Below are 24035 nucleotides of genomic sequence, written 5' to 3' on the forward strand. Positions count from 1 at the left end.
GTCCTTCAGGGAAGGAAATCTAATGTCCTTACCTGGTCTGGCCTATATGTGACTCGAGATCCACAGCAATGTGGTTGACTCTTAAAATGACGCTCAGTCAGAGGGCAATTGACCAACAAATACTGGCGCTGCAATGCCCACATCCCATGAAAGAATAAAGAAAGAAAAACTAAGACGGCCAATTGGAACATGGCAAATCTCCATCCTCATCTCATCCCACTGGTGTCTAAACACTATTTCTTGACTTTGTCACTTTCATCCCAATGCTCTCCTTGTATTTCACTTAATAATATGCATCATCCATTACATATGCAGAGGAAGATACCCTTCCTTCACACAATGCCAGCTGTCGGCTCAGTTGGTACCAATCTTGCCTTGGCGGCAGAAGATTATGAGTTTGAGGCTCACTTCAAAGACTTGAGAAAACAAATCAGAGGTGAAACTATCGTGGATTGCGGCACTGTTGGAAATGTTGTCTTTTGGGTGAGATGTTAAACCAAGTCTGTCTTCTGTAAATCGGTAAAAGATCCCATTGCACTATTTCGGAGAAACCAGGGGAGCAGTATTTACCGTGACCATTATCTGATATTGGGCATGATACAGTGGACTGATGTTAAAGTCCGCTGTCAGGCGCCATTAGTGGGGTGTTTCTCGGTGGCTGCAGTGCCAAGAAACATCCCGCTATCCAATGCCTTTTTGACATTTCTTTTTGGCCTGGGTGAGTTTCTCCGCGCCGAGGACGCACTTAGAGGGATTTCAGCGCGAAAGCCTCCTTGCAGATCAGAGAACCATTTTGTCCGGCAGCACCCATCTTTCAACCCCCCTTTCAAGTCCCGTCTGCTTTTTTGACTTTGCCCCGTCAACCTTGGAACTTTGGAGGGGCCCCCAGGGACCCCCCTCACCCTACCTCCCTTTGGCAAGGCCCCCCGCAGCCCTGGCACTACCAACCTTGCCCATGGGCACCATGGAATTGCTAGCTTTCACCATGGTAGTGTCCCTGGCACCCTGGCAGTGCCACCAGGCACTCAGTTCAAGAATGGCACTGCCTGGTGTGCCTGGTCAACACAAGTGCCAAGGTGCCCAGGTGCCAGAGGAGTATCTGAATGCTCCTTTCCCTGACCACACAGGGTCTCCAATGGCCTGTGAGGCCCTCCCAGGTGCTGTTACACCTCTCCACATTCATGAGGACCAGTACTAAAACACGTCATGGTGAGGTCTCCCACGTGCGGTCGCTGAGTCCCGGGTGCCAGGTGAATCCTGATTCCGGGTATTTAAATGATCTGTTCATCTCATTTAAGTATTTGGATTGAGCTTAGCGAGGGTGAGATCCAGATCGCGCCAGACGGAACCAGTCGGGTGACTTGCGATTGGCCCGTGCGAAGCCCAATTTGGGGCTTGTGTGCGATTCTCCCATTACGCACAGATCCTAGCTGGGCGCACGGGATTACTGACTCGCACCTATTATTTGCTGAACTCAACTTACATCTGATACTGTCATACCAAAATAAATAAAACTGGAATTTTAAAAACAGGAATGGACTGCATTCTGAAAAAAAATCAATGCAATTATTTATGGAACTGATAGCGAATTGCAGCTATGCACACTATTAAAGGATCACTACTGCTGCAATATATCCTTCAATATGGTAGTCAAACATTGTATTCAAGATTGGATTTTCCAAACTATTAACAATATGATGAATTTCCTCACGGTCCAAAATTGATTGTAAACCGCCTGTGCTGGCAATGTCAGGAAACAGGTCTATGTGTGGAATATCTCATTAGCACAGTGCTCCATTAAAAAAAAAATCAACAACATTTTTGAATCACACATGACATTTGTACCTTCAATATATTTTTACTCATTTATTCAGGAAGATAGCTCTTGAACAGATGGAACTGTTTTGTTTTGTTTCACTGACATTATCAGCAATTGTAAGCTTTTACCCAACCAACTTCATACTTTTCTACAAAGGCAAACCCTTAATTGCATAGGTTATGCAGCCACATAAATGTTGTAGCTTTCAGTTTACGTGATGATAGTGAAACACTTTGTTGCATCAAGAAAATGTACAGAGAAGAACAATACAATGAACGTCACAATGGAAAAACTACACAAAACACTTACAGTTTCAATGCACAGTCAATTGGCTTCCTGCGTCACACGAATTGTGAGCTTTAAAGTAGTTTTGACACAAACAATCATCTGTCCTCAACTGTTATGTTGTCTCTCATCTAAACATCACATAATCATCCAAAACATGCTGGCAAGTGTCTTTGAGGGGAGATCAGTTGAGAGATGCCAATATTATTACAGTTTAGATAAGATAGACAAAGAAAAGCTGTCCCCGTTAGCTGTTGGTGCAAGGACTAAACACCACAGCTTTAAGGTTTTGAGCAAAAGGTTTGGGGAGATATGAGGAAGAATATGCAATGAATGAACTGGAATGCATTGCTTATGAAGGCAGTGGAAGTGGAGATGATGAATGATTTCATCAGGAGTTTGAATGTGCACTTAAGGGAAAAAGGGATAGAGAGGGAGAAATAGAACTAACTGTGCACTCCCGGGAGCTGGCTTAGACTTGAGGGGCCGAACGGCCTCTTTCTGTGTTGTAATGATAGCATGGTTGAGGCCTCTGGGTCTGTACGCGTTGGAGTTTAGAAGGATGAGGAGGGATCTGATTGAAACTTACAGGATACTGCGAGGCCTGGACAGAGTGGACAGGGAGAGGATGTTTCCATTTGTTGGAAAAACTAGAACTGGAGGACACAATCTTAGACTAAAGGGATGATCCTTTAAGACAGAGATGAGGAGGAATTTCTCAGCCAGAGGGTGGTGAATCTGTGGAACTCTTTGCCGCGGAAGGCTATGGAGGCCAAATCACTGAGTGTCTTTAAGACAGAGATAGATAGGTTCTTGATTAATAAGGGGATCAGGGGTTTTGGAGAGAAGGCAGGAGAATGGGGATGAGAAAAATATCAGCCATGATTGAATGACGGAGCAGACTCGCTGGGCCGAGCGGCCTAATTCTGCTTCTATGACTTATGGTCTTCTGGGGAGGATTTTCTCAGCAGGGTGCAAGTCTCAACAATGGGGTGTGCTGGGCCATGAAGGCTGGACACAGCCCTCCTTGCCGACAAGGCGTTTTACGAGAGAATGTCACAAGCCATCGATGGATATTTAACCTGCAACCAAAATAGAGAGGTCTCACTCTCCACATTCTGGGAGCCACTGAAGGTGGTGATAATGGGGGAGATAATAGCGTACAGGGCAATCAGGGACAGGAAGGAGAGGGCAGCGGACATACCTGCTGTGGGAGAGGAAAATAAATCAAGGACCACTAGAACTGGGGGAAGTCATGGTCAGTATCACCTCCAACTCCATGCACCAGGAAGGTACCAGGTCCAGACGGATTCCTGGTGGGCTTCTATAAAAGGTTTGCTGCAGCACTGGCCCCGCACCTGCGGGAGATGTTCAATAACCTGCTATCGAGAGGAAGGCTGCCACCCGCGATAGGACACGCCTCAATATCACTGATCTTTAAAATAGACAAAGGCCCACAGACAGGGTCAGACAGACTCATTTCACTCCTAAACCCTGGCGAGATGACTGGAGAGTTGCGTGCCAGAGAGAGTGGCAGAAGGTCAGACAGACTTTGTCAAAGGCAGACAACTGACGGTGAACATCAGGCACCTGCTGAACATGATCGTAACCCCACCCGGGGAGGAGACACCCGAAGTGATCAACTCCCGAGACAAAGAGTAGGCCCTTGATAAAGTCGAATGGAGGTACCTCATGAAGGTACTCGAATGGTTTGGGTTTGGGTCAGGAGTTCACCTCAGGAGGATACAGAAATGAGGAGGAATTTCTTCAGCCAGAGGGTGGTGTATCTGTGGAACTCTTTGCCACAGAAGGCTGTGGAGGCCAAATAACTGAGTGTCTTTCAGACAGAGATAGATAGGTTCTTGATTAATAAGGGGATCAGCAGTTATGGGAAGAAGGCAGTAGAACTGGGATGAGGAAAATATCAGCCACGATTGACTGGCGGAGCAGACTTGATGGGACGAGTGGCCTAGTTCTGCTCCTATGTCTTATGATCTTATGGAAACTACTGTACAGAGCTCCTATGGTGAGCGTATGGACAAATGCCACCAGCTCTGAATACTTGCAGTTGCACAGGGATATGACACAAGGATGCCTGCTGTCCCCGCTGCTACTTGCCCTGGCAATTGAGCCACTGCCTATCACTTTTAGCGCAGCAAAGGGGTGTAGAGGCATCCAGAAGGGAGACAGGGGTGATAGAGTCTCATTCTTGCAGATGATCTGCTCCTCTACATCTCAAACCCCCTAGGTGACTTGGGAGGAATGATGCAATTTCTAAAGGAGTTCAGAGCCTTCTTTGGTTAAAAACTCAACCTGAGCAAGATCAAAATATTCCCCATGAACCTGAAAATGGGGGTGGTGGGGATGGGACCAGAGCTGGGGAAATTGCTGCTCAAGCTATCCCAGATCAAATTCAAATACCTGGGGATCCAAATAATCCACCATTCGACACGGATGCACAAATGGAACCGATTGAGTTTGGTAGAGAAGGTAAAGAGGAACCTCCGGAGGTAGGACTCGCTTCCACTATCCCTGGCGGGGAGAGTTCAGACAATCAAGATGAACGTGTTGTCTAGGTTCTTCTTGCTGTTTGGATCCCTCCTGATCTTCGATCCCCGATGCCTTTTTCACCAAAGGAGACAAATCTTCATAGCTTCCTGGCCTGCATGTCTTTGGACTGTGGGGGCTGCCGGAAACCCCCCGGGGGGGGGGGGGGGGGGGGGGAGTGGGCTCGCGCGGACGCAGGGGGAGCGTGCGGACTTCGCACAGACGGTGACCCGGCGGGATGTCGGACCTGGGACCCTGGAGCTGTGAGGCCACAGTGCTGTCCACTTGTGCAGCCTGGTGTACAGGTGTATGCTTACAGATCTAGGTGTACATGTCCACAGGTCACTGAAAGTGGAAACACAGGTGGAGAGGGTAGTCAAGAAGGCATACGGCATGCTGCCCTTCATTAGCCAGGGCATGGAGTATAGAAGTTGGCAGGTCGTGTTGCAGCTGTATCGAACCTTGGTTGGGCCACACAGAGTGTAGTTCTGGTCGCCACACTACCAGAAGGATGTGGAGGCTTTAGAATGGGTGCAGAAGAGATTTACCAGGATGTTTCCTGGTATGGAGGGCGTTAGCTATGAGGAGAGGTTGAATAAACTCGGTTTGTTCTCACTAGAACGACGTGATAGAGGTCCACAAAATCATAAGGGGAGGCTTTTTCCCAGGGTAGAGGGGTCAATTACTAGGGGGCATAGGTTTAAGGTGTGAGGGGCAAGGTTTAGAGGAGATGTACGAGGCAAGTTTGCTTTTGACACAGGGGGCAGTGGGTGCCTGGAACTCGATGCTGGAGGAGGTGGTGGAAGCAGGGACAATAGTGACGTTTAAGGGACATCTTGACAAATACATGAATAGGATGGGAATAGAGGGATAGGGACCCCGGAAGTGTAGAAGATTTTAATTTAGGCGGGCAGCATGGTTGGCGCAGGCTTAGAGGGCCGAAGGACCTGTTCCTGTGCTGTACTTTTCTTTATTCTTTTGTTCTTTTGTGTGGGGGAGGGAAGCGCCCAAAAGCGTATGACAGGGAAGGAGAAATATGGGGAGCCTGGGCCTCCCAAACCTCCTATTCAACCTCTGGGCCGCTATCGCAGAAAGAGCATGATGATGGGTCAAAGTGCCAAGGGGTGGAAAGGGTAAAAATGGAGGAGAGCTCCTGTAAGGGAATGTCGCTCTGAGCACTGCCCACGGCTCCACTCCCATTTCCCCCAGACAAGTAAGCAGGAATCCCAATGGTGGTGGCCATGCTGAGAAAATGGAACCAACTTAAACACCACTTCAGTCTGTTCACAATGTCCACCATGGCCCCCATCAGCAAGAACCACAAAAGGGGTACTGACGGTAGGGGACCGATACACAGAAGGCGGGGCAGAAGGCGGGGTAGCGACCCTGGGAAAATTGACAGCCAAGCTCCAACTCCCAAAGGCAATGAGCCACAGGATGAAACATGGGAGAAGTAGGAGGAAGAACTGGGCGTGGAGATAGGGAGAGGTTTCTGGATCAAAGCACTGCAGAGGGCAAACTTCACCTCCTCATTTGCACAGCTGAGCCTAACGCAGCTGACGTTAGTGCAGTGGTGCACTTAACCGGAACATGCATGAGCGGGTTCTTCCCAGAGTTGGAGGACAAATGTGAACAGTGCCAGGGAGGCTGGCCAACCACACCCACATGTTCTGGTCATTCCCCAGACTGGTCGGGTACTGGACAGCCTTTCTGGAGACTATGACTGTTATGGGCCAGGGCTTAGAAAACTCCAAAGTGTATCATGGAGTTCACCTGACCCACGACTTTTAATAGATTTTGGTTATGGGGAGCACAAGGGCCCACTCTCCAGGTGTTATGCAACAGAGACCTGAAGTATTTTTAAAACAAAACAATGCTTATTCTATGAACTCAGTGCACATTTTATGAACACACAGTAAACATCTTATCAACTACCAACACACGTAACCCCACAGATACAATGCTCTAGAGATAACCCTCAATACCTTTCCTAGCAACATCCACAAGTTAAACCCTTTTTACAAAGACTGCAGGTTTAAATTCTCTACAGAAACAGCTTTTATTTAGAAATTATCAAGTGAGCTGAAGACATCCTTTAGCTTGTAGAGAGAGATCATTGCACATCTTCTTGCTTTGACCAAAAACAGAGTCACAAGCAACTTTTCAGCTCAAAATGAAAGTAAAACGGCAGACAGACAGCCAAGCTCCACCCACACACTGACATCACTGCAGCTATTTGATAAACACCCATTTCTTAAAGGTACATCCATCTGACAATGAACAAGGTTGTGCATGTGAGATTGGAGGCCTGCCCGCTGGTAGCAGTCATCGAGGTATCAGAACAGCCAGAACTCTTGACGGGGAGAGTGGCACACACCCTAGACTTTGCCTCCCTGATCGCCCACTGGCGACTCCTGCTTGAGCAGAGATCAGCCGTGCCACCCAAGGCTGCAGACTGGCTGTTCAACTTGGCAGAACTTCTTCAATTGGAAAAAACAAAATTTGCCGAGATGGGAGGAAGACTTTTGCAACACGTGGAGGCAACTCACCAGCCTATTCCAAGATTTGTTTATGCCCAGCATAAAATAGGATAAGGGAGGAAAAGTGGAGGGAGGGAGGACCGACAATGGAAGGAGAAAAGAGAGCGGGAGGATGGGGGGGGGGGGGGGGGCATCAAGCAAAACGCAGGGCATGCAAGGATCCAGAAGGGACAAGTAGTAGAGACGCACATGGGCACGACCACAACAGCAATGCCAAGGCATGTCCGGATGATGCCAAGTGCACCTCCTGGTATGTTTCCATACCAGCGGTCAGCATGTACATAACTAAAACAGTACGGTTGGGGCAACCGACCCCTGGGGGCACAAAAATAGGGACCTCACACCTGTGCATACATTACCCTTGGATGTATACCTGTTTGTTGTGTATGTTATCGTTTTCATATACCCATTTTTGTAGATTCCTCTTTACTGTTGTATGATAGTCCTGGTTAATGTTATTATAGATAAATGTAAAACCAATAAAAATACTTTTAAAAAATCATTGGAAAGCATCAACGACCGACTGAACATATAGAACATAGAACATAGAATATTACAGTGCAGTACAGGCCCTTCGGCCCTCGATGTTGCACCCACCTGTGAAACCCCTCTAAAGCCCATCTACACTATTCCCTTATCGTCCATATGTCTATCCAATGACCATTTGAATGCGTTTAGTGTTGGCGAGTCCACTACTGTTGCAGGCAGGGCATTCCACGCCCTTACTGCTCTTTGAGTAAAGAACCTACCTCTGACATCTGTCCTAGATCTATCTCCCCTCAATTTATGCCATGCTAGACATCACCATCCGAAGAAAAAGGCTCTCACTGTCCACCCTATCTAATCCTCTGATCACCTGGTATGCCTCAATTAAGTCACCTCTTAACCTTCTTCTCTCTAACTAATATGCCTTGATGCCATAGGTGATATCCCTATGGACTAATATGTTTCTCCTGGCACTGGACTGCTCTTCCTAATTCTTCAGGCAGGATAGTTCATTTCCATAGCAAACTCCATTGATTGGCTTGATGTACAGCCAAGAAATAAATGTCATCTTGTAAAATGGACTTTGTGTCTTAGTAACAAAACATCCTTGGCCGGGTGGCCAGTATCACTATGGATGGCTGCTTGATGGCAAATCTGAAGATTGACGGAGCATTCTAAATGCAGAAATATAAGTTGATCAGCACATTTTTAAACCATGTTCAACATTCCTTATTTGTAGGAATGATATTTTTTGTTCAGCAGCTTTACTGAAGAAAACAATAGCCTAATAATGTTTGGAAGAATGAACTTCCATTCATCTTGTGTTTCAGGCTGTCTCATAGACTTTGACAGTCGATGAATTAATTTTGAATTGCTGCCACAGTTGTTATGTACACAAATGTGACATCTTACTTGCAAACAGTCATGTCTAGCGAAGGGGTTCTGATGATGCGGGTTGAGAAAAGAAAACATTGCAAGCACTCCCTCAAATTGTGTCATGATAATCTTTCGCCTGGATAGGGCGATTGGTGGACTTCTGCCCAAAACAGCCGTGAAATTGGCAGGGCAATTGCAAACCCTTGCCCAGGGCTGGCATCAAGCATTTTAGGGTTTAGCCCTTGTTTAAATCTTGTCCACCAGCTGTGGACTTCCTGATGAAACGTTGAGGGAGGGAGGAAAATCCTGTGGCTCTGGAGCTGTGGCCTTATTCAGGCAAGATGTCAGCACTTTGCCCTTTCTGTTTTACAGGTCGTGGATGGGAAACCTTGAGGCTATTGACTGTTCCTTGAACGGCCCTCTGAGTATTACCGTATTGTCCGATCACACAAGGTTCAAATGTGCAGAGTTTGCACGGTACAGGCCCTATCCACCTGCCCTGAAAATTACTCATCTGACCTGGGGCCCTAATTTCCAGAATTAAGCAGCTCCCCCCCCCCCCCCCCCCCCCCCCCACTGGAAACAGGTAGCTGGAGTTCTCACTCATATATGGACCAAACTTAAAATTCCATCAGCAAAAAGAATCGGGTAAATTTATATGAAAAAAAATTGCATCAGGTGGACCTTGAGTGTGAAGGTGCCTGGCCAATTTGAAGGGATTGACCACCCACTTTTTCCTCAGGCGGACATTTGAAAATGGCTGTGAAATTCTCCACCAATTTAATTGCCCTTCCTTAGCGCACAGAAATGTCAACAAAACCCATGTCTTCAAGTCCCAGAGTGGGACGTTAACAACACAATGTCCTGGCTGAAGAGTAAGAGGGTTCGCAGGCAGCATGGTGGCGCAGTGGCTAGCCCTGCTGCCTCATTGCGCCGAAGTCCCAGGTTCGATCCCGGCTCGGGGTCACTGTCCGTGTGGAGTTTGCACATTCTCCCCATGTGTGCGTGGGTTTTGCCCCCACAACCCAAAGAGGTGCAGGGAAGGTGGATTGGCCACGCTAAATTGCCCCTTAATTGGAAAAAATGAATTAGGCACGCTAAATTTATTTAAAAAAGTATAAGAGGGTTAACAACAATCAAGCTGATCTTAGTACTCACAGGTTTGAGAAGAACATTGTGCGTTTAAGTCCTATTTCAGAGACTTGAACAGGTGCTCCAGACTGACACTTCAATGCCGCACTGAGGGAGAGCTGTACTGTTGGCGGTGCTGTCTTTCAGATGAGGCAGCGAGTCTGTCTTTTGGGTGGATGCAAAAGATTCCATAGCACTATTCAAAAATAAGCAGGGGAGTTATCACTGGTGACCTGGTCAATACTGTGGTGATATGCCTATGGACTGTATCATACTTGGATGGTGTGCGACCTCCAACCAGCAGGCGGCGGTACAGACACAACATGCGGCCTCCAGACCGAGGTCATGTGACCTGGGACCCGGATATAAAGGGAGACACATCTGGCTATCTTCATAAGAAGATTGAGAGGATAATAAAATGTCCAAGTAATTAGTCAGTGCAAGGTGTAATTTCCAGAGGAGTAGCAAGACTCCATGATAATGTGCTCTGTATCAGATTGCCATCTTACCACACAAGACACAATACAAGGATCCTGGTTTGGACAGATCAAAGTGTTTGGTGAGTGACTTCATAAAGTACAGGGGATCAAACACAACAAATACTTTTACTTCAACCAACCTCACAAAAAGTAATAATCTGGGCATTTATCACGTTGCTTTTTGTCAGGCCAGGCTGCGTACAATTTAGCTGCCAGCATCCCTGCAATGATCACACCTCTAAATTACCTGATTGGCTCTCAAAGTGCTTCGGAATACCCTGGGCCAAAATCCTCCACCCTCGGTCGCAACTGGGATTTTCTAGTGCCGCTGAATGTGAACGGAGTTTTTTTTAATATAAATTTACAGTACCCAATTATTTTTTCTCCAATTAAGGGGCAATTTACTGTGGCCAATCCACCTAACCTGCACATCTTTGAGTTGTGGGGGTGAAACTCACGCAGACATGGGGAGAATGTGCAAACTACACGGACGGTGACCCAGGGCCGGGATTCGAACCCGGGTCCTCAGCGCCGCAAATTGAATGGAGTTTTGGCTGGAACACCAGGGGCTGGATTGTCCGAGACATCATGCCAAAATTGCGAAATGCGATTGGCCGGAGAATCGGCTCTGACGCCAAAATCGGGTTCGATGCCGGTTTTGTGCCAATTTCGGATTCCCTGGACCCCCCAACCCGATGAAATCGTGGTGCCTGCCGTGCGGCCCGGAGAATCGCAATATCTGCCCGACGACCGATTCTCCGGGGCCCCAGCGTTTCTGTGGCCCACATGGGCCGATTTCCCGATGGCGTGGTTCTAACCACCGATCAAAAATTGTGATGCCGGCGTGTTGGCTGAGGCGGCTTCGAGAGGAGGTAGGAGTTGGTGTGGAGGGGGACTGCGGGCTCCCATAACGAACAGCAGCTGTGCTTTTTGCGGGGGGGGGGGGGGGGGGGAGGGAAACAGGCCAAGCAGTTGGGGAGCCCCCAACATGAGGTTCCAGATGCCCATGCAGCGAGCGCCATTACGGCGGCCATCTTGTTGGCCACCCACCCTGGGATCTGGGTGAAAGAAGGGTTAACAGTTATATAGGTGGGTGCCGCCCTCACTTCCGGCCACACAACTCAACCGGCAACACCCATTGGGGGGACCACCCAGAGCCACACCAACAGCAGCCCCAGAGAGGGCAGTGCAATGAAACGGTGGCCCTGGCAGCAGGAATGGGTGCCAAGACCAGGGGCACCGAGGGGACAGGGGTGCAGGGGTGGGGGGCATGCATGGCCGGGGCTCGTGTTGCCAACCGGGGCAACTATGTAGCCCATGGTACCTGGATGTGCACGGGTGTATGCGCCATGATAACATGCTTTCCCCTCACCCCCTGCAGAGTATCATGATTGATAACCACCCAGCCACCATGACGGCCCCCGCTGCTCTTCAGGCAGCATCAGTGGATGTGGCGCAGAGAGAAGGCGGAGGCTGCAGCAGAGGAGCGGTCCGCAAAGGGGCAGGTGGCAGCCGTTCTGGCTGCAGGGCCGCCTGAGCAACAGGCCGAGGAGAAGGAGGAACGGGACAAGGAGGAGGAGGAAGAGGAGGAACAAGAGGGGGAGGAGGAAGAGGAGGAGGTGGTGGTGCAAAGGAGGCGCCGGATGAAGCCCCACTTGTACCTCTGCCACATGTCCTTTAAGGAACTCCGGACCGGGCATGCAGCAGGAGACTGCGGGTGAACCAGGAGACTGTCGGACACATCTGCCACATGATGGCACATCTGGAACCTCAGGTGAGTGGGCAAGGACACCTGTTTTCGGTGGCCGTCAAGGTGACCTCTCACACATGATACCCTCACCTCCCACATCACCTGACGCCCTCACCTCCCACACCACCTGACACCCTCACCTCCCACACCACCTGACACCCTCATGGACACTCCCCTCCATTAGATGTACCTGCAGCACAACGAGCTGGGGGCACTGGGTTGGCAGTGACAGCGGGTCTGGTCCATGGGATGGGGCATGCTGACAGCCCGCTCTGCGATGAGCTTCATGCTCCACATCGTTAGACAATGTCTGGCTCATGCCCACAGCTGCACTCCCACCAGGGTGAGCACTGCATGTGGGTTGGCCAGTCCATGACATGGTCATGTCGAATAGCTAGGGACACAGTGATGGGGACAGAGGGGGAGGGGAGGCCTCACCCGTCCACCACCCCCCTTCAACCCCAGTGGCCATCACTGACTGCCCAGCCCCACATCCATCAGACAGAGCACAGAGGCAGGTTTGAACAGTGATAACAGGGTGTTTAATGTGAAGAGGTATATACAGTCTGTGCCCTATTCCCTATAACTAAGCTGCCCTGCACCCATGCCAACTTAACTGATGTCTAACTTTCTGGCATTACGGGCCCTAACACTACACCTATGTGGTTCCCCAGATGGTACAGCAGGAGTGAAGGTTGACTGCTGACATTCCTGCCCTGCAACTAAGGTCCCTGTTGGCGATCGTCTCCTTGGGAGGCCAGGCCTGGATGGGGCCGGCAGCTCCTCGGACATCCCGGGTGGTGAGGTGCCGCTCTGTTCTGCCCGCTGCCACCAGATGCAGCAGGGACGGGGTATGGGGGAAGAGTCTGAAGTGCTTACGTGTTCTGGGACCTCCCCTGCAGGAGTCACCTGCATGGGCCCCAGCACCTCCTCCTCCCTCAGAGTGCCCGGTGGTCCCTGGGCTTCTCTATTGGATGGGGGTGCATCCCTCAAAGCCCCACCTACATGTGGCGCTACCAGCACTGGAATCAACCCGGGTCTGTATGTTAGCAGCCATGGAGCACAGGGAGTGGGCCATCTCCCTCTGGGTCTGTGCGATGCCGGACAGCACCTGGGCAATAGCGCTGACATTCTCCGCCATGGCCTGCTGTGACTGGGCCACACTGAGGAGTGCTGCTGCAATCTGCAGCTGGCTCTGGCACATGGTTGCCTGTCAGTGGGCAGCCCAGTCCTGGGCCATGGCCCCCGCCTGCACGAAATGCGCCAGGCCTTGCATAACCTGACCTGTTGCCCCCATTGCCTCCAACGTGGACGCCACCCGTGCGGTTTTGGGCTGGGTGGCATGAAAGACCTGCACCACTCCCTGCTCCTGTACGCGGTTGGACTCCTCCACCTGCAGGTGCTGGAAGGGGGTCTCGCTTGGTCGGGCTCCTCCAACCCCCACATGTCAGCAAACTCCTTCTCTTCCGCGCCACCGATGGCATCGAGTGCCCTCTGCTCAAGGCACGGTGAGGGGATGCAGGTCTTCCAATCCCCCTTCGGTCTTCTGCTGCTCCCAGCAGTTATGAGCGGTCTTGTCCTGGGGGTGAGGGGGGGGGGGGGGGGGGCGCAAACACAGACAGCAACAGTGTTTGACTGTCGCACGGATGCAGCCCAGGGGTTGGGTCTCTGATGGCATTAGTGCACAGGGCACCCAAAACGATAGGGCACCCAAACGATAGTGCCTGCTGTCCTGCATCCCGGCCCGGTGTACAAAACCAGCCTCCTCTCCCCCACGGTGTCCAGGAGGGTCTCTAGTTCCCCATCCCTAAATCACAGCGCCGCATCGCCATCTTGCCTGCGATGCTGTGTGTCGGGGGGGAGAATTCTCAACTCCAGCCGCGGCGTCGCGTCAATGACGGAACCAGCGAATCGCCGCACGTTGCACGACGTGCCCGTGCTAGCCTCTTGTGGGCTGTTGAATAGCTCCATCTGGGGGCCCGATGACGCTGTCGTGAAACTCCACGGTTTTCACAACGGCATCAACGCTTCGCCTCATTTTGGGAGAACCCATTCCCAGACTTTCCTTTCTCGCTCAAAATAGATGGCATCATGGACGAGACCCGCCCCCTGTATTTGTGACAGGTACTATATAAATTCAAGTTCTTTCTTTCTTTCATTATTTGTTTTTGTATTCGCAGATTTGGGCTTGTCTGACTCAAAATGCTTCTCTAGGATAAAGAAAGCAGCTGGCACACATTCCACCTTTGGAGATTGTCCTTGAGCATGGAGAGATTCTTAAATTCTTGGAATTGAATGCGGAGATCATAAGCAAAGGGTGGAAGTTCTCAGGCATAATCACTCTGTCATCACCACAGAAATAGTCACCTTTCTTGGGCCAAAACTAAACTCTGGAGGAATCAGTGCAAGTGATATCCAGCAGATGCTTCTAACATTAACCTGTTAACAACCTGTTAACACTCGCACATAGAATTCGGATGGGACTTCTCACTTCCGTCCATTCTGATAGATGTCTTACAACACCAGGTGAAAGTCCCACAGGTATGTTTCAAATCACTAGCTTTCAGAGCACAGCTCCTTCATCAGCTCCTTCATCATTCACCTGAGGAAAGAGCTGATCTCCGCAAGCTCGTGATTCGAAACAAACCTGTTTGACTTTAACCTGGTATTGTTAGAATTTTTTACTGTGCCCACGCCAGTCCAACGCCGGCATCTCCACATCATTCCATTCAGATGTAAGCTGGCAGAGTTCAGTACACGGGAAGAACATATCAAAACCAATTTGCCACTGAATTATAAAACATGTCAAATTTGAAAAATTGAAAAGTATATGATCATCACTTTGAAAATCCCGGGGCGGGATTGTCAGAGCCTCCGCCCCAAAATTGCAATCGGCGCGGGGGCGGAGAATGGGCATCACCACGAAATCCGGTCCGACGTCGCTCCCGCGATTCTGCAATCTCTGGAGAATCGCACGCGCGCGGTCCACGCGGACCGGATAGGGGGCCATTGACAGAGTCTCGTCGAGTCTCGGGTGAGAACTGGCCGAGATCTCGACACTGTGGTTCTAATCACGTTTTGTCTGTCAGGAACGGCCAGTGGCGCTGCAGAGTCAGTCCGCAGCCACCCTGGTGGGGGGAGGATCCTTCACTAGGGGGGTGGGGCCTCACGGACGGCCAGGCTAGAGATCGGGGGCCACCGATTCGCAGGTGTGTGCGATCTCGGGGGGGCCTATATTTTCGAAAGCCACCGCCGTGCCCATGCGCGGACTCCCAACTGGAAGTGCAGGGCCCCGTATCGGAAGCCAGAGCTGCGAGGAATACGGTAGGGCCCTGCCAGCCCCTTCAGGTCAGAGAATCACTCTGGACTTTTCTTCAGGAAGGTCCAGAGTGAAACGTCCGCGTTTTTATGCTGGAGTGGGGACATAGCCACATTATTGGAGAATCCCGCCCCCTACCTCCACTATCCATGGTGACAGAATTAAATTCACAAAACGGAATGGGTGGGATTTTCCAGCCCTTCCCATGGCAGGATCTTCCGGTCCCACCGAAGGTAGCCCCTGTGGCAGATTCCCCAGCGGAGGGGAGGGCAAGCCACGCAGAAGCGCCATAGACCTCAGTGGGACGGCAAGATCCTGGGGGCCAGAAAATCCCAGGCAATGACTTTGTGGGGTGGATTTACCGACCACCCTGCCGTGTGTTTTCCGGTGGGAGGAGGCGGTCCGCCAGCGGGATCTACCGGTCCTGCCGATGTCAACTGGATTTCCCGGTGACAGGCCCTTGCCGCCTGGAAACCTATGGGAGCGGAATTTCTGGCTGACGTGAACTGATGGTAAATCCTATCCTGCAATTTGGCTTGAGCAGCGGAACAGTGGCCCAATATTTAAGACTGCCGCCTCGCAACGCTGAGGACCCAGGTTCCATCCCGGCCTCGGGTCACTGTCCATGTGGAATTCTTCCTGTGTGGGTCTCACCCCCACAAGCCAAAGATGCGCAGGTTAGATGATTGGCCACACTAAATTGCCCCTTAATTAAAAATAAAAAGAATTGGGTACTCTAAAGTTTAAAATAAAAGTAATGTGGGTGGAGAGAAAGGGAAAATCATTGTATTTGTAGAACCCTAATGGGAGAGACGGCAGGAACACATGGTAGGGTAGGAATTAATGACAGGTTTAACACGGTGTACACAAGACGACAAAAGACTATAACTCCTCTCCCCTAAGAGCCAGCCTCCCTGACCTGCACCCAGGGTCAGGGATTTTAATACTGTGGTAAGGGGAACACACCCCCCCCCCCCCCACAATTACCAGGGGAGTTCATACTCAGCGGTGTAAGGGGGAAATCGAATGGGACACAGTCCTTGACCCCAAGGGGCTTATTACACCCATCACCCCTCCCCTCCCCCTCCCCCCTCCCCTCCCCCAAGTTTGGAGAACATCCATGTACTCAGGCTGAGGCTCTCTTGTCCGTTTTGGAAGTGCATGACTGTCCGGTGTTGTCGGGGCGAGTCGGGGAGGTGTGTAACGCACCGGCAACCGATGTTTGCGAGTGTATCAGAGGCTAGGGTGGCGTGGCCAGTGAAGGTGTCAGCGTGGCAGGATGATCATGGTGGGCAGGCCAATGTCCATGTCTGAGTCGGCATTGTAGTCTTCGCTGAGGCGTGATCAGTTTCTATTCAGAACCCTGTGGTCCGCTTTCAAACGCCCTCTTGAAAGTTTGGGCCGCCCTCTCAGCAAAGCGTTTGATGCTGGGTGGTACGGGGTGGTCCGTACACATCAAATTCCGTCGGCGGCATTTGGGATATTTCATGGGTGCTGAAAGTGTGCAGCAGCCTGTCCACTATTGTCTTAGAGGTCACCGACTGCACCTTGTGAACCTTGAGCCACTTCAAGTGGGCGTCCACCATCACAAGGAATGTCGCTGTCTGAAATTATTCCACAAAGACGATGTGAACGAGATCCCAGGGATTTTCCGGACCTTCCCAAGGGTGTTTGGTGCAGCCGCCTGGGCCTTTTGGTTCTCTTGGCATGGGCCACAGTTTTTTTTCAATGCCTGAGTCAATCCCGGGCCACCAGACATAGCTGTGGGCGAGCATCTTCATCTTGGATAACCCCCCGGGTGTCCATTGTGGAGGTCTTGCAATAAAAGCGCCTGACCATGTTCCGGGATGATCAGCCATGTCCCCCACAATAGGATGTCGCCTTCCACTCAGCTCCGGGAGCTTTGATGTATAGGCCAAATATCATCAGGCATACCTCTGTGCTGGTCCCCATACTGGTCCATGTGTCGGACCCTCGATAGCTGCGGGTCCGTCTGGGTCCATTCGTTTACACGAGCCGCTGTGACCAACAAGAAATCCATAAAGTGGAGGGCCACTACCACTTCCATGGTGGAGGCCGGGACCGGCAGTCTTGTGGAGAGGGGTAGGTGGCTCAAGGCATCGCCATGCAAGATCCACATACCCAGGCAGGAGCAGGAGCAATTCCCATCGCTGGACCCTGGCAGATGCGATCGGGGGAAACTCTCAATCCTCCTTGAATAGTCCAACGAACGGTTTGTCGTCTGTATAGACCATAAATGCATGGCCATGGACATACTGGTGGAATTTTCGGACACCAAATACCACCTCCAGGCCCTCCTTTCAATTTGGGCATAGTTTCGCTTGGCATCGGCCAGTGTGCGTGACACAAAGACTATCGGTCGCTGTGACCTGCTGGGCATCCAGTGTTCGAGAATGGCTCCTACACTGTAGAAGGAAGCATCGCATGGCAGGAGAAGTGGTTTTGCCGAGTCAAAGTGCGTCAATAGTTTCTAAGAGGACAGTGGCCTCTTTACCTCTTAGAATGCCTTCCATTCCCACTATTGCCCAAAAAAAGAGGTTGTGAAGCGGGCTAAGCAGTGTTACCAAGTTGAGGACGAACTTTCCACAGTAGTTTATGAGTCTGAAAAAGGAACGGGGTTGGGTTGGGTCTTTGAGAATGGAGCTTGCTGGAAGGCCCGCACACTGCCTTACACTGGGTGAAGCCCCTTTCTGTCGGCCTGGTATCCCAGGTTGGTGACCTCAGGGGCGTTAAAAATGCATTTCTCCCTGCGGAGGCGGCTGCCGGTATGTTCAAATCGGCAAAGACTTCGGACAGGCTTTCCAAATTTTCTTTTTCTGAGACCCAGGTGATGAGCAAGCTGTCTAGGTATACGGCTTTACGGCTACTATGGGTAGGCACCGCAAGGTGTTTTCCATCACCTGTTGGAAAATCACACAGGCCGATGAAATCCCGAAAGTCATCGGGTGCATTCCTCTGTGGGTGTTTACTGTCACATACGTCTGAGAGTCCAGGTCCAAGATCAGCTGCAGGTACGCATGGCTCATGTCGGGTTTCGTGAACGTGGCACGGCCGCTGAGTTTTGCGTAGAGGTCTTCAATGTGTGGGACTGGGTAATGATCCAAGCAAGGGGACCCGGTTCACCGTCATTTTGTAGTTTCCACACAAATGTATGGGCCCATCAGGTTTTGACAGAGGGGCCACTGGCGCAGCCCAATTGGCCAAATTGACAGGGCTGATGATGCCCAAGCATTCCAGGTGATCCAGCTCGGCGTCGGTCACAGCGCATACAGCACCAGACCTGCACGGAAATAATGGGGCTGCACGTCCTCATCCACACTGATCCAGTCCGCTGGGCTCTTTATTGCCCTGAGGCAGTCTGCGAAAATGCCTGGGAATTTTGCTAACACTCCTTCCGGGCCGTGGGGGTACCTGCCTCATACGTATTGCCTATCTAATTTGAGGTGCCATAGTCAATCGCGGCCCAGGAACCTGGGTCCTCCACCACGAACTACCACCAAGAGCAAAATACGCCATAGGCTCCGGTCACATGGGTGGTTCCCTCAATGGCCAATGGCTCTACAGTGTATGTTGCCAATCGGGCATCTGTGTCCCGAAGTTCCATGGTCTGGCGACCGGACTTGATGCTGTTGAACGTCCGATGGCTGATCACTGCGACTTCTGCCCCTGTATCGAGCTCCATGTCAATGGGGTCCTTTAACTTTTAAGGCAATTCAGATGGGTGTGACCTTGGGGGCAGTAACACAGTGTAATTGCTGGTACTCTTCTTCCTGGCCCTCCAAAAAGAACACCCGGCCTCCAGGGAGGCGGTAATGTCTGGGATTCCGGCAGGGAATGTGGTCCTCCTGGGCTTGTCTGGCGCCTCGGCCCTGTTCATGGTGCCCAGCCCACGGACCGCGGCGGCATCTTGGTGTTCTGTTTTAGGGCATTCCACCCAGTTGCATCTAGGTACGCCATAGCAAGGCCTAGCGTCTTGCGTTCACTCTCACAATGTGGCAGCTCGCATCGCCTGGGTCCAGGAGTAGTCGGTCGGCAGTTGCTGCGGTGACCTAGGTTCAGGACCGCCAGGCCCTGCAGCTCTTGGAGCCCGTACTCTTCACTCTCTCTGGACATGGCAATGTCCATCGTCCTTTGGAGGATTAAGTGGCTTCCATAAGGAGTTGTCTTTGGATATCAGCGTTTCGGAGCCCACAGAGGAACAGGTCCCGCAAGAATTCTGAAAGTGCAGCCCTGAATTCACATGATGAAGCGAGCATCCTGAAGCGCACCAAAAAGTCACCATTTGATTCTCCTTGGGCCTGCTAGGACATGTGGAACCGGAACAGGCAGACCATTGGGGGCTGTGGGTTAAGGTGCGGCTCGACAAGGGACACCAACATGGTGAAAGGCTTGGAGTCCGGTCTGTCCGGGTGCGTGAGGCTCTTGAGATCATAGGTGGATCCTCCGATGGCCACCAGCAGGGTAACCATCTGATTTTGATCCCCAACGATTCTGTTTGACTGAAAGAAAGATTGCATCCGTTCTATGTATTGGGTCCAGTCATCAGTACCTGTGTCGAACTGGTTGTGTTCCGATATGCAGCATTCCCCCATCTGGAGTGGAAGCCCTTGTGGGCCTGAACGTAGTAGGTCGGCAGTAGAATGCACGGTGGCTGCAGCAGCTCCACTTTACCCTCGTCGTCAGCGTAGAACCTGAATGGGAGAGCCGACAGGAGCACACAGTAGGGTAGGAATTAATGACAGGTTTATAATGGTATACACAAAACAACTAAAGTCGATAATTTGTGTCCCCAAAGGGCTACCCTCCCCGACCTGCATCCAGGTCAGGGTTTTTACACTGTGAAGATTTTCTTGTTCAGGGGAAACCCTGCCCCCAGTTACCGGGAGAATTCATACTCAGCTGTGTAAGGGAGAAAACAAATGAAGCACAGTCATTGGCCCTTGAGGGAGTTATAACAGTATTCATAAAATAATCCAAAATACTGCCGGCAATTTCAACTTGCACATTTTATCTCAGAAGTCATCCGAGCAATTATGCAATCTTTTGAAAAAAATGGAACATGAATACAGTCCCTCCCCGCGGTTCCGCATACATAATATCTGAAGATTGACCAGCGCTCTTTCACATCAAGGAATAACTTCTAACTGAGAAACTCCAGGTATATTTGAGACTAGGTATATTTGAGACTTTTGCAGAAGCGAATGTATAACTTCAATTTGCCTCAGGTGATGAATTATTTACGCTGTCCTTTGAAAGTAAGAGTAAATTAGCAAAATGCCCAGGCACACACTTTTAAGAAAGTTAACATTGTAAGTAGGACAAGGTGAAAACAATACTGCAGAAAAATCATTTTTGTAGCCTAAATCTCTGTTCGCTGTTTGACACCTGAGCACAAAAGAAAAGTTGAAAAATTATCTTCCTGTGGTCTATAATTTGTGGACTGTGATCATCTCTGCAGTTAGAGCAGTCATTTCCAATTGCCAGGATTTGCAATTTTAATTGTGCACTCTGCTCCCTCGACTACGATTTGGTCATCTTTCAACCACTGATATATAGGCTATGGCTGCTTAAAAAGCTCTGAATCTCTCCCAACATTAAGGAAACTGATGGGAAATGGGTCGTAATTGCGTATTTTGACACAAAGTATTTAAAAATTGAACTTGATCTCCATCATTTAAACTCTTAACGTAACAACCGTATGATGATGCGGCCATTAAACGTACAGTTCATTGAAATTATGGAACAGAACCTCTGTCTGCCGCAGCGCCAGGGAACAGTTCTCTGCAGGCCCAGCTCCACATTAATTTAGTGTACTTCCAGGATCGCCTGGCTTTCCTTTTGGAGTGAATTGCAGCAAAATTTCAGCAGGGGAAGGGGAGGTGGAATTTTGCACCCAAGTTTGTTGCGCGCACAAGCGGCGATGCGGGCGCAAAATCCCACGCGAGTCGGGAAGCGAGATTCTGACCAGTGAGAGCTCATTTCCTGATTTTCCTCCCGGTCATGTAATGAGGTTCCCATCGACAAAGGACAGGAACCTCATGCTGGATTCTCTACCCTGCGCGCCACATTTCTACCCCGTCCCGCCGTCGGAATTCTCCGTTATGCCGGGCGCCGGCAAAACTGAGAATCCCGCAGGAGAGGACTCCCGCCCCCTATTTCCATATATTTTAAGACATTAACATACTATTAAATGGCTTCCCAGCCATATGAGCTTCCTGCCCAAGGTAACCAAAAATCCGCTGGTCAAGAATCTCCCTGTTCAGCCAAGGTGGAAAGTCATGACCCCGAGTGGACATCATTCTCACATTGAGGGACAGCCAATGTCGAGGACATGGATTTGGCTACCACTGTTACAGTAGAGAGGGTGGGCTCCCCAACCTGCACAAAGCCCTTTGCAAGTTTGATGCCAGATTCCTCATTGCTACTTGTTAGTGATGCAGACTTTCTGGATGCCAAACAAACGTATGAATGAGGATCAGGTCTCGGCCACTCGGCCCCTCGAGCCTGCACCACCGCTCAAGTAGAATATGGTTGATCTGATTGCAACCTGAACCCCATATTCCTCCTTCCCCCAATAATCTTTCACCCCATTGTTAGTCAAGAATCTATCCAGCTTTGTTTTAAAAATATTCCATGCTCTTCTTCCACTGCGTTTAGAGCAAGTGAGTTCCAAAGACTCACAACCTTCTGTGAGAAGAAAGTTTTCCTCACCTCTGCCTTCAATAAGTGACCCCTCGTTCGAGTTTCTCTGAGGAAACATTCTCTCCACATCCAAGCCATGCCAATGCACCAAGCATTTTTGTGTGTTTACCCATGAGGCTTTCTACTAACTTTTTTTGTTCTTTTCTTGTTCTTTTTCTTGTTCACCACTTTAGTTTGCAACAGAAACAAAAGTGCTTCAGCCTGTACTATGTGTCTGGATTGTACTTGAACAGCTTGCATTGTGTGCAAGCTGTGCAGCAGGTCTGGAATGTGAGGGCAAGACGTTATAGCAAATGTTAGAATACCTCAGTGCAGAAGATCATTCGGCCCATCAGGTCTGGACCGACCCACTGATAGAGCACCTTACACCGGCTCACTCCTCCACCCTATTCCCGTAACCCCACCTAACCTGCTGACTTTTGGGCACTAAGGGACAATTTCGCTCAGCCAATCCACTTAACCTCCACATCCTTGGACTGTGGGAGGAAACCGAAGAACCCAGAGGAAACTGACGCAGACACGGGGAAATTGTGTCACCCAAGGTCGGAATCAAACCCGGGTCCTTGGCCCTGTGAGGCAGTAGCGCTAACCACTGTGCCACCCCAAGTATGTGAGGGCAAGGCATTGTTATCAATGTGAGTTATGATCGATTGATATTTTTGGTGGTTGAGTGTTGGGGTTGAGTGGAGTGTAAGTGTTAAGTAGTGACTGAGGCAGTTTGTAGGATAAACATTTGTGGATGAATTCACTACACTTGATCACTATTGTGAGGTCATTAAATTTTAACCTGATCTACGTCCAAATCTTTGTGGCTACACATTTTACATTGGCAGTGGTAATATCACTGGACAAGTAATCCAGAAACCAGGCTATTGCACTGGAGATGTGGGTTCAAATCCCACCACGACGGCTCATTGAAGTTGAATTCAAATGGATGTCCATATCCCATGAAAGAATAAAGTTTAAAAATAACAACACGATTATACTGAGTGTACACATTACTGTGAAGGGGAGGGAGAGGACTGCGATGCTTGTGAAGGGAAACAGTGCCCCCGATACTGCAGTGGTGGTGGGGGAGGAGGGAAGGAAGTTCCCCCGGTTAGTTGTATGGTTGTGGGGAGGTGGATGAGAACACTTGTGTGCTTGTGGACTGGGTGGGAGGGGTTACAGCCCCAATACTTGTGTGGTAGTGAGGAGGAAATAGAGCTCCCGATACCTCTGTGGTGGTGGTGTGGTCACCCGATGTTTGTGAGCGGAAGCCCTCTGGGTCCGTGGAAGTGGTGGGGGGTGGGGGGGGGGGGGGTGTTTAATTTCAGCACTGATTGGAGCACCCTTTAAAGATGTCGTTCAAATCTCTGTGTTGCCAGACTTGCCGGCCATATCAGATCCCGCTCAACCAGAGCGATGGCATTAATCACACACCAAGGTTTTCTGTGCACTATGTATAAGGAAACCTGGACTGAAATCTCAGCTGTGCATCTGGAGAGATACATGCCAGTTCAGTTCGAGCCCGACTCCCATTTTGCACATTGGCATGGATTCAAATCCCCCCACAGAAGCTGGTGGAATTTAATTTCAGTTAATAAAAATCTGGAATTGAAAGCTAGTCTCAGCGATGGTGACCGTGAAGCGATCATCACTTGTCTTAAAAAACCATCTGGTTCACAAATGTCCTTTAGGGAAGGAAATCTGCGATCCCTACCAGGCCTGGTCTATACATGTATATATATATATATCTCCAGATCGACAGCAAAGTGGCTCTTAACTGCCCTCCGAAATGGCCGAGCAAGCCACTTAATTCAAGGGAAATTAGTGTTGGGCAACAAATGCTGGCCTTGCCGGCGACACCCACATCCCACGGAAGAAGAACTTTTTATAAAAAGTCTTTGTGGCAGCCTAGATGTTGTGCTCAGTTTCCTGGATTGGGACTTGAACCCACGCTTCTGAACCATAGTTAAATGTGACCCAGTGGGGAATCGAACCTGGGACCCTGGTGTTGTGAAGCCTCGGTGCTAGCACAGTGGTTAGCACTGTGGCTTCACAGCGCCAGGGTCCCAGGTTCGATTCCCCGCTGGGTCAC

The sequence above is a fragment of the Scyliorhinus canicula genome, chromosome 8 (assembly GCF_902713615.1).
Source record: "Scyliorhinus canicula chromosome 8, sScyCan1.1, whole genome shotgun sequence".
Taxonomy (NCBI): domain Eukaryota; kingdom Metazoa; phylum Chordata; class Chondrichthyes; order Carcharhiniformes; family Scyliorhinidae; genus Scyliorhinus; species Scyliorhinus canicula.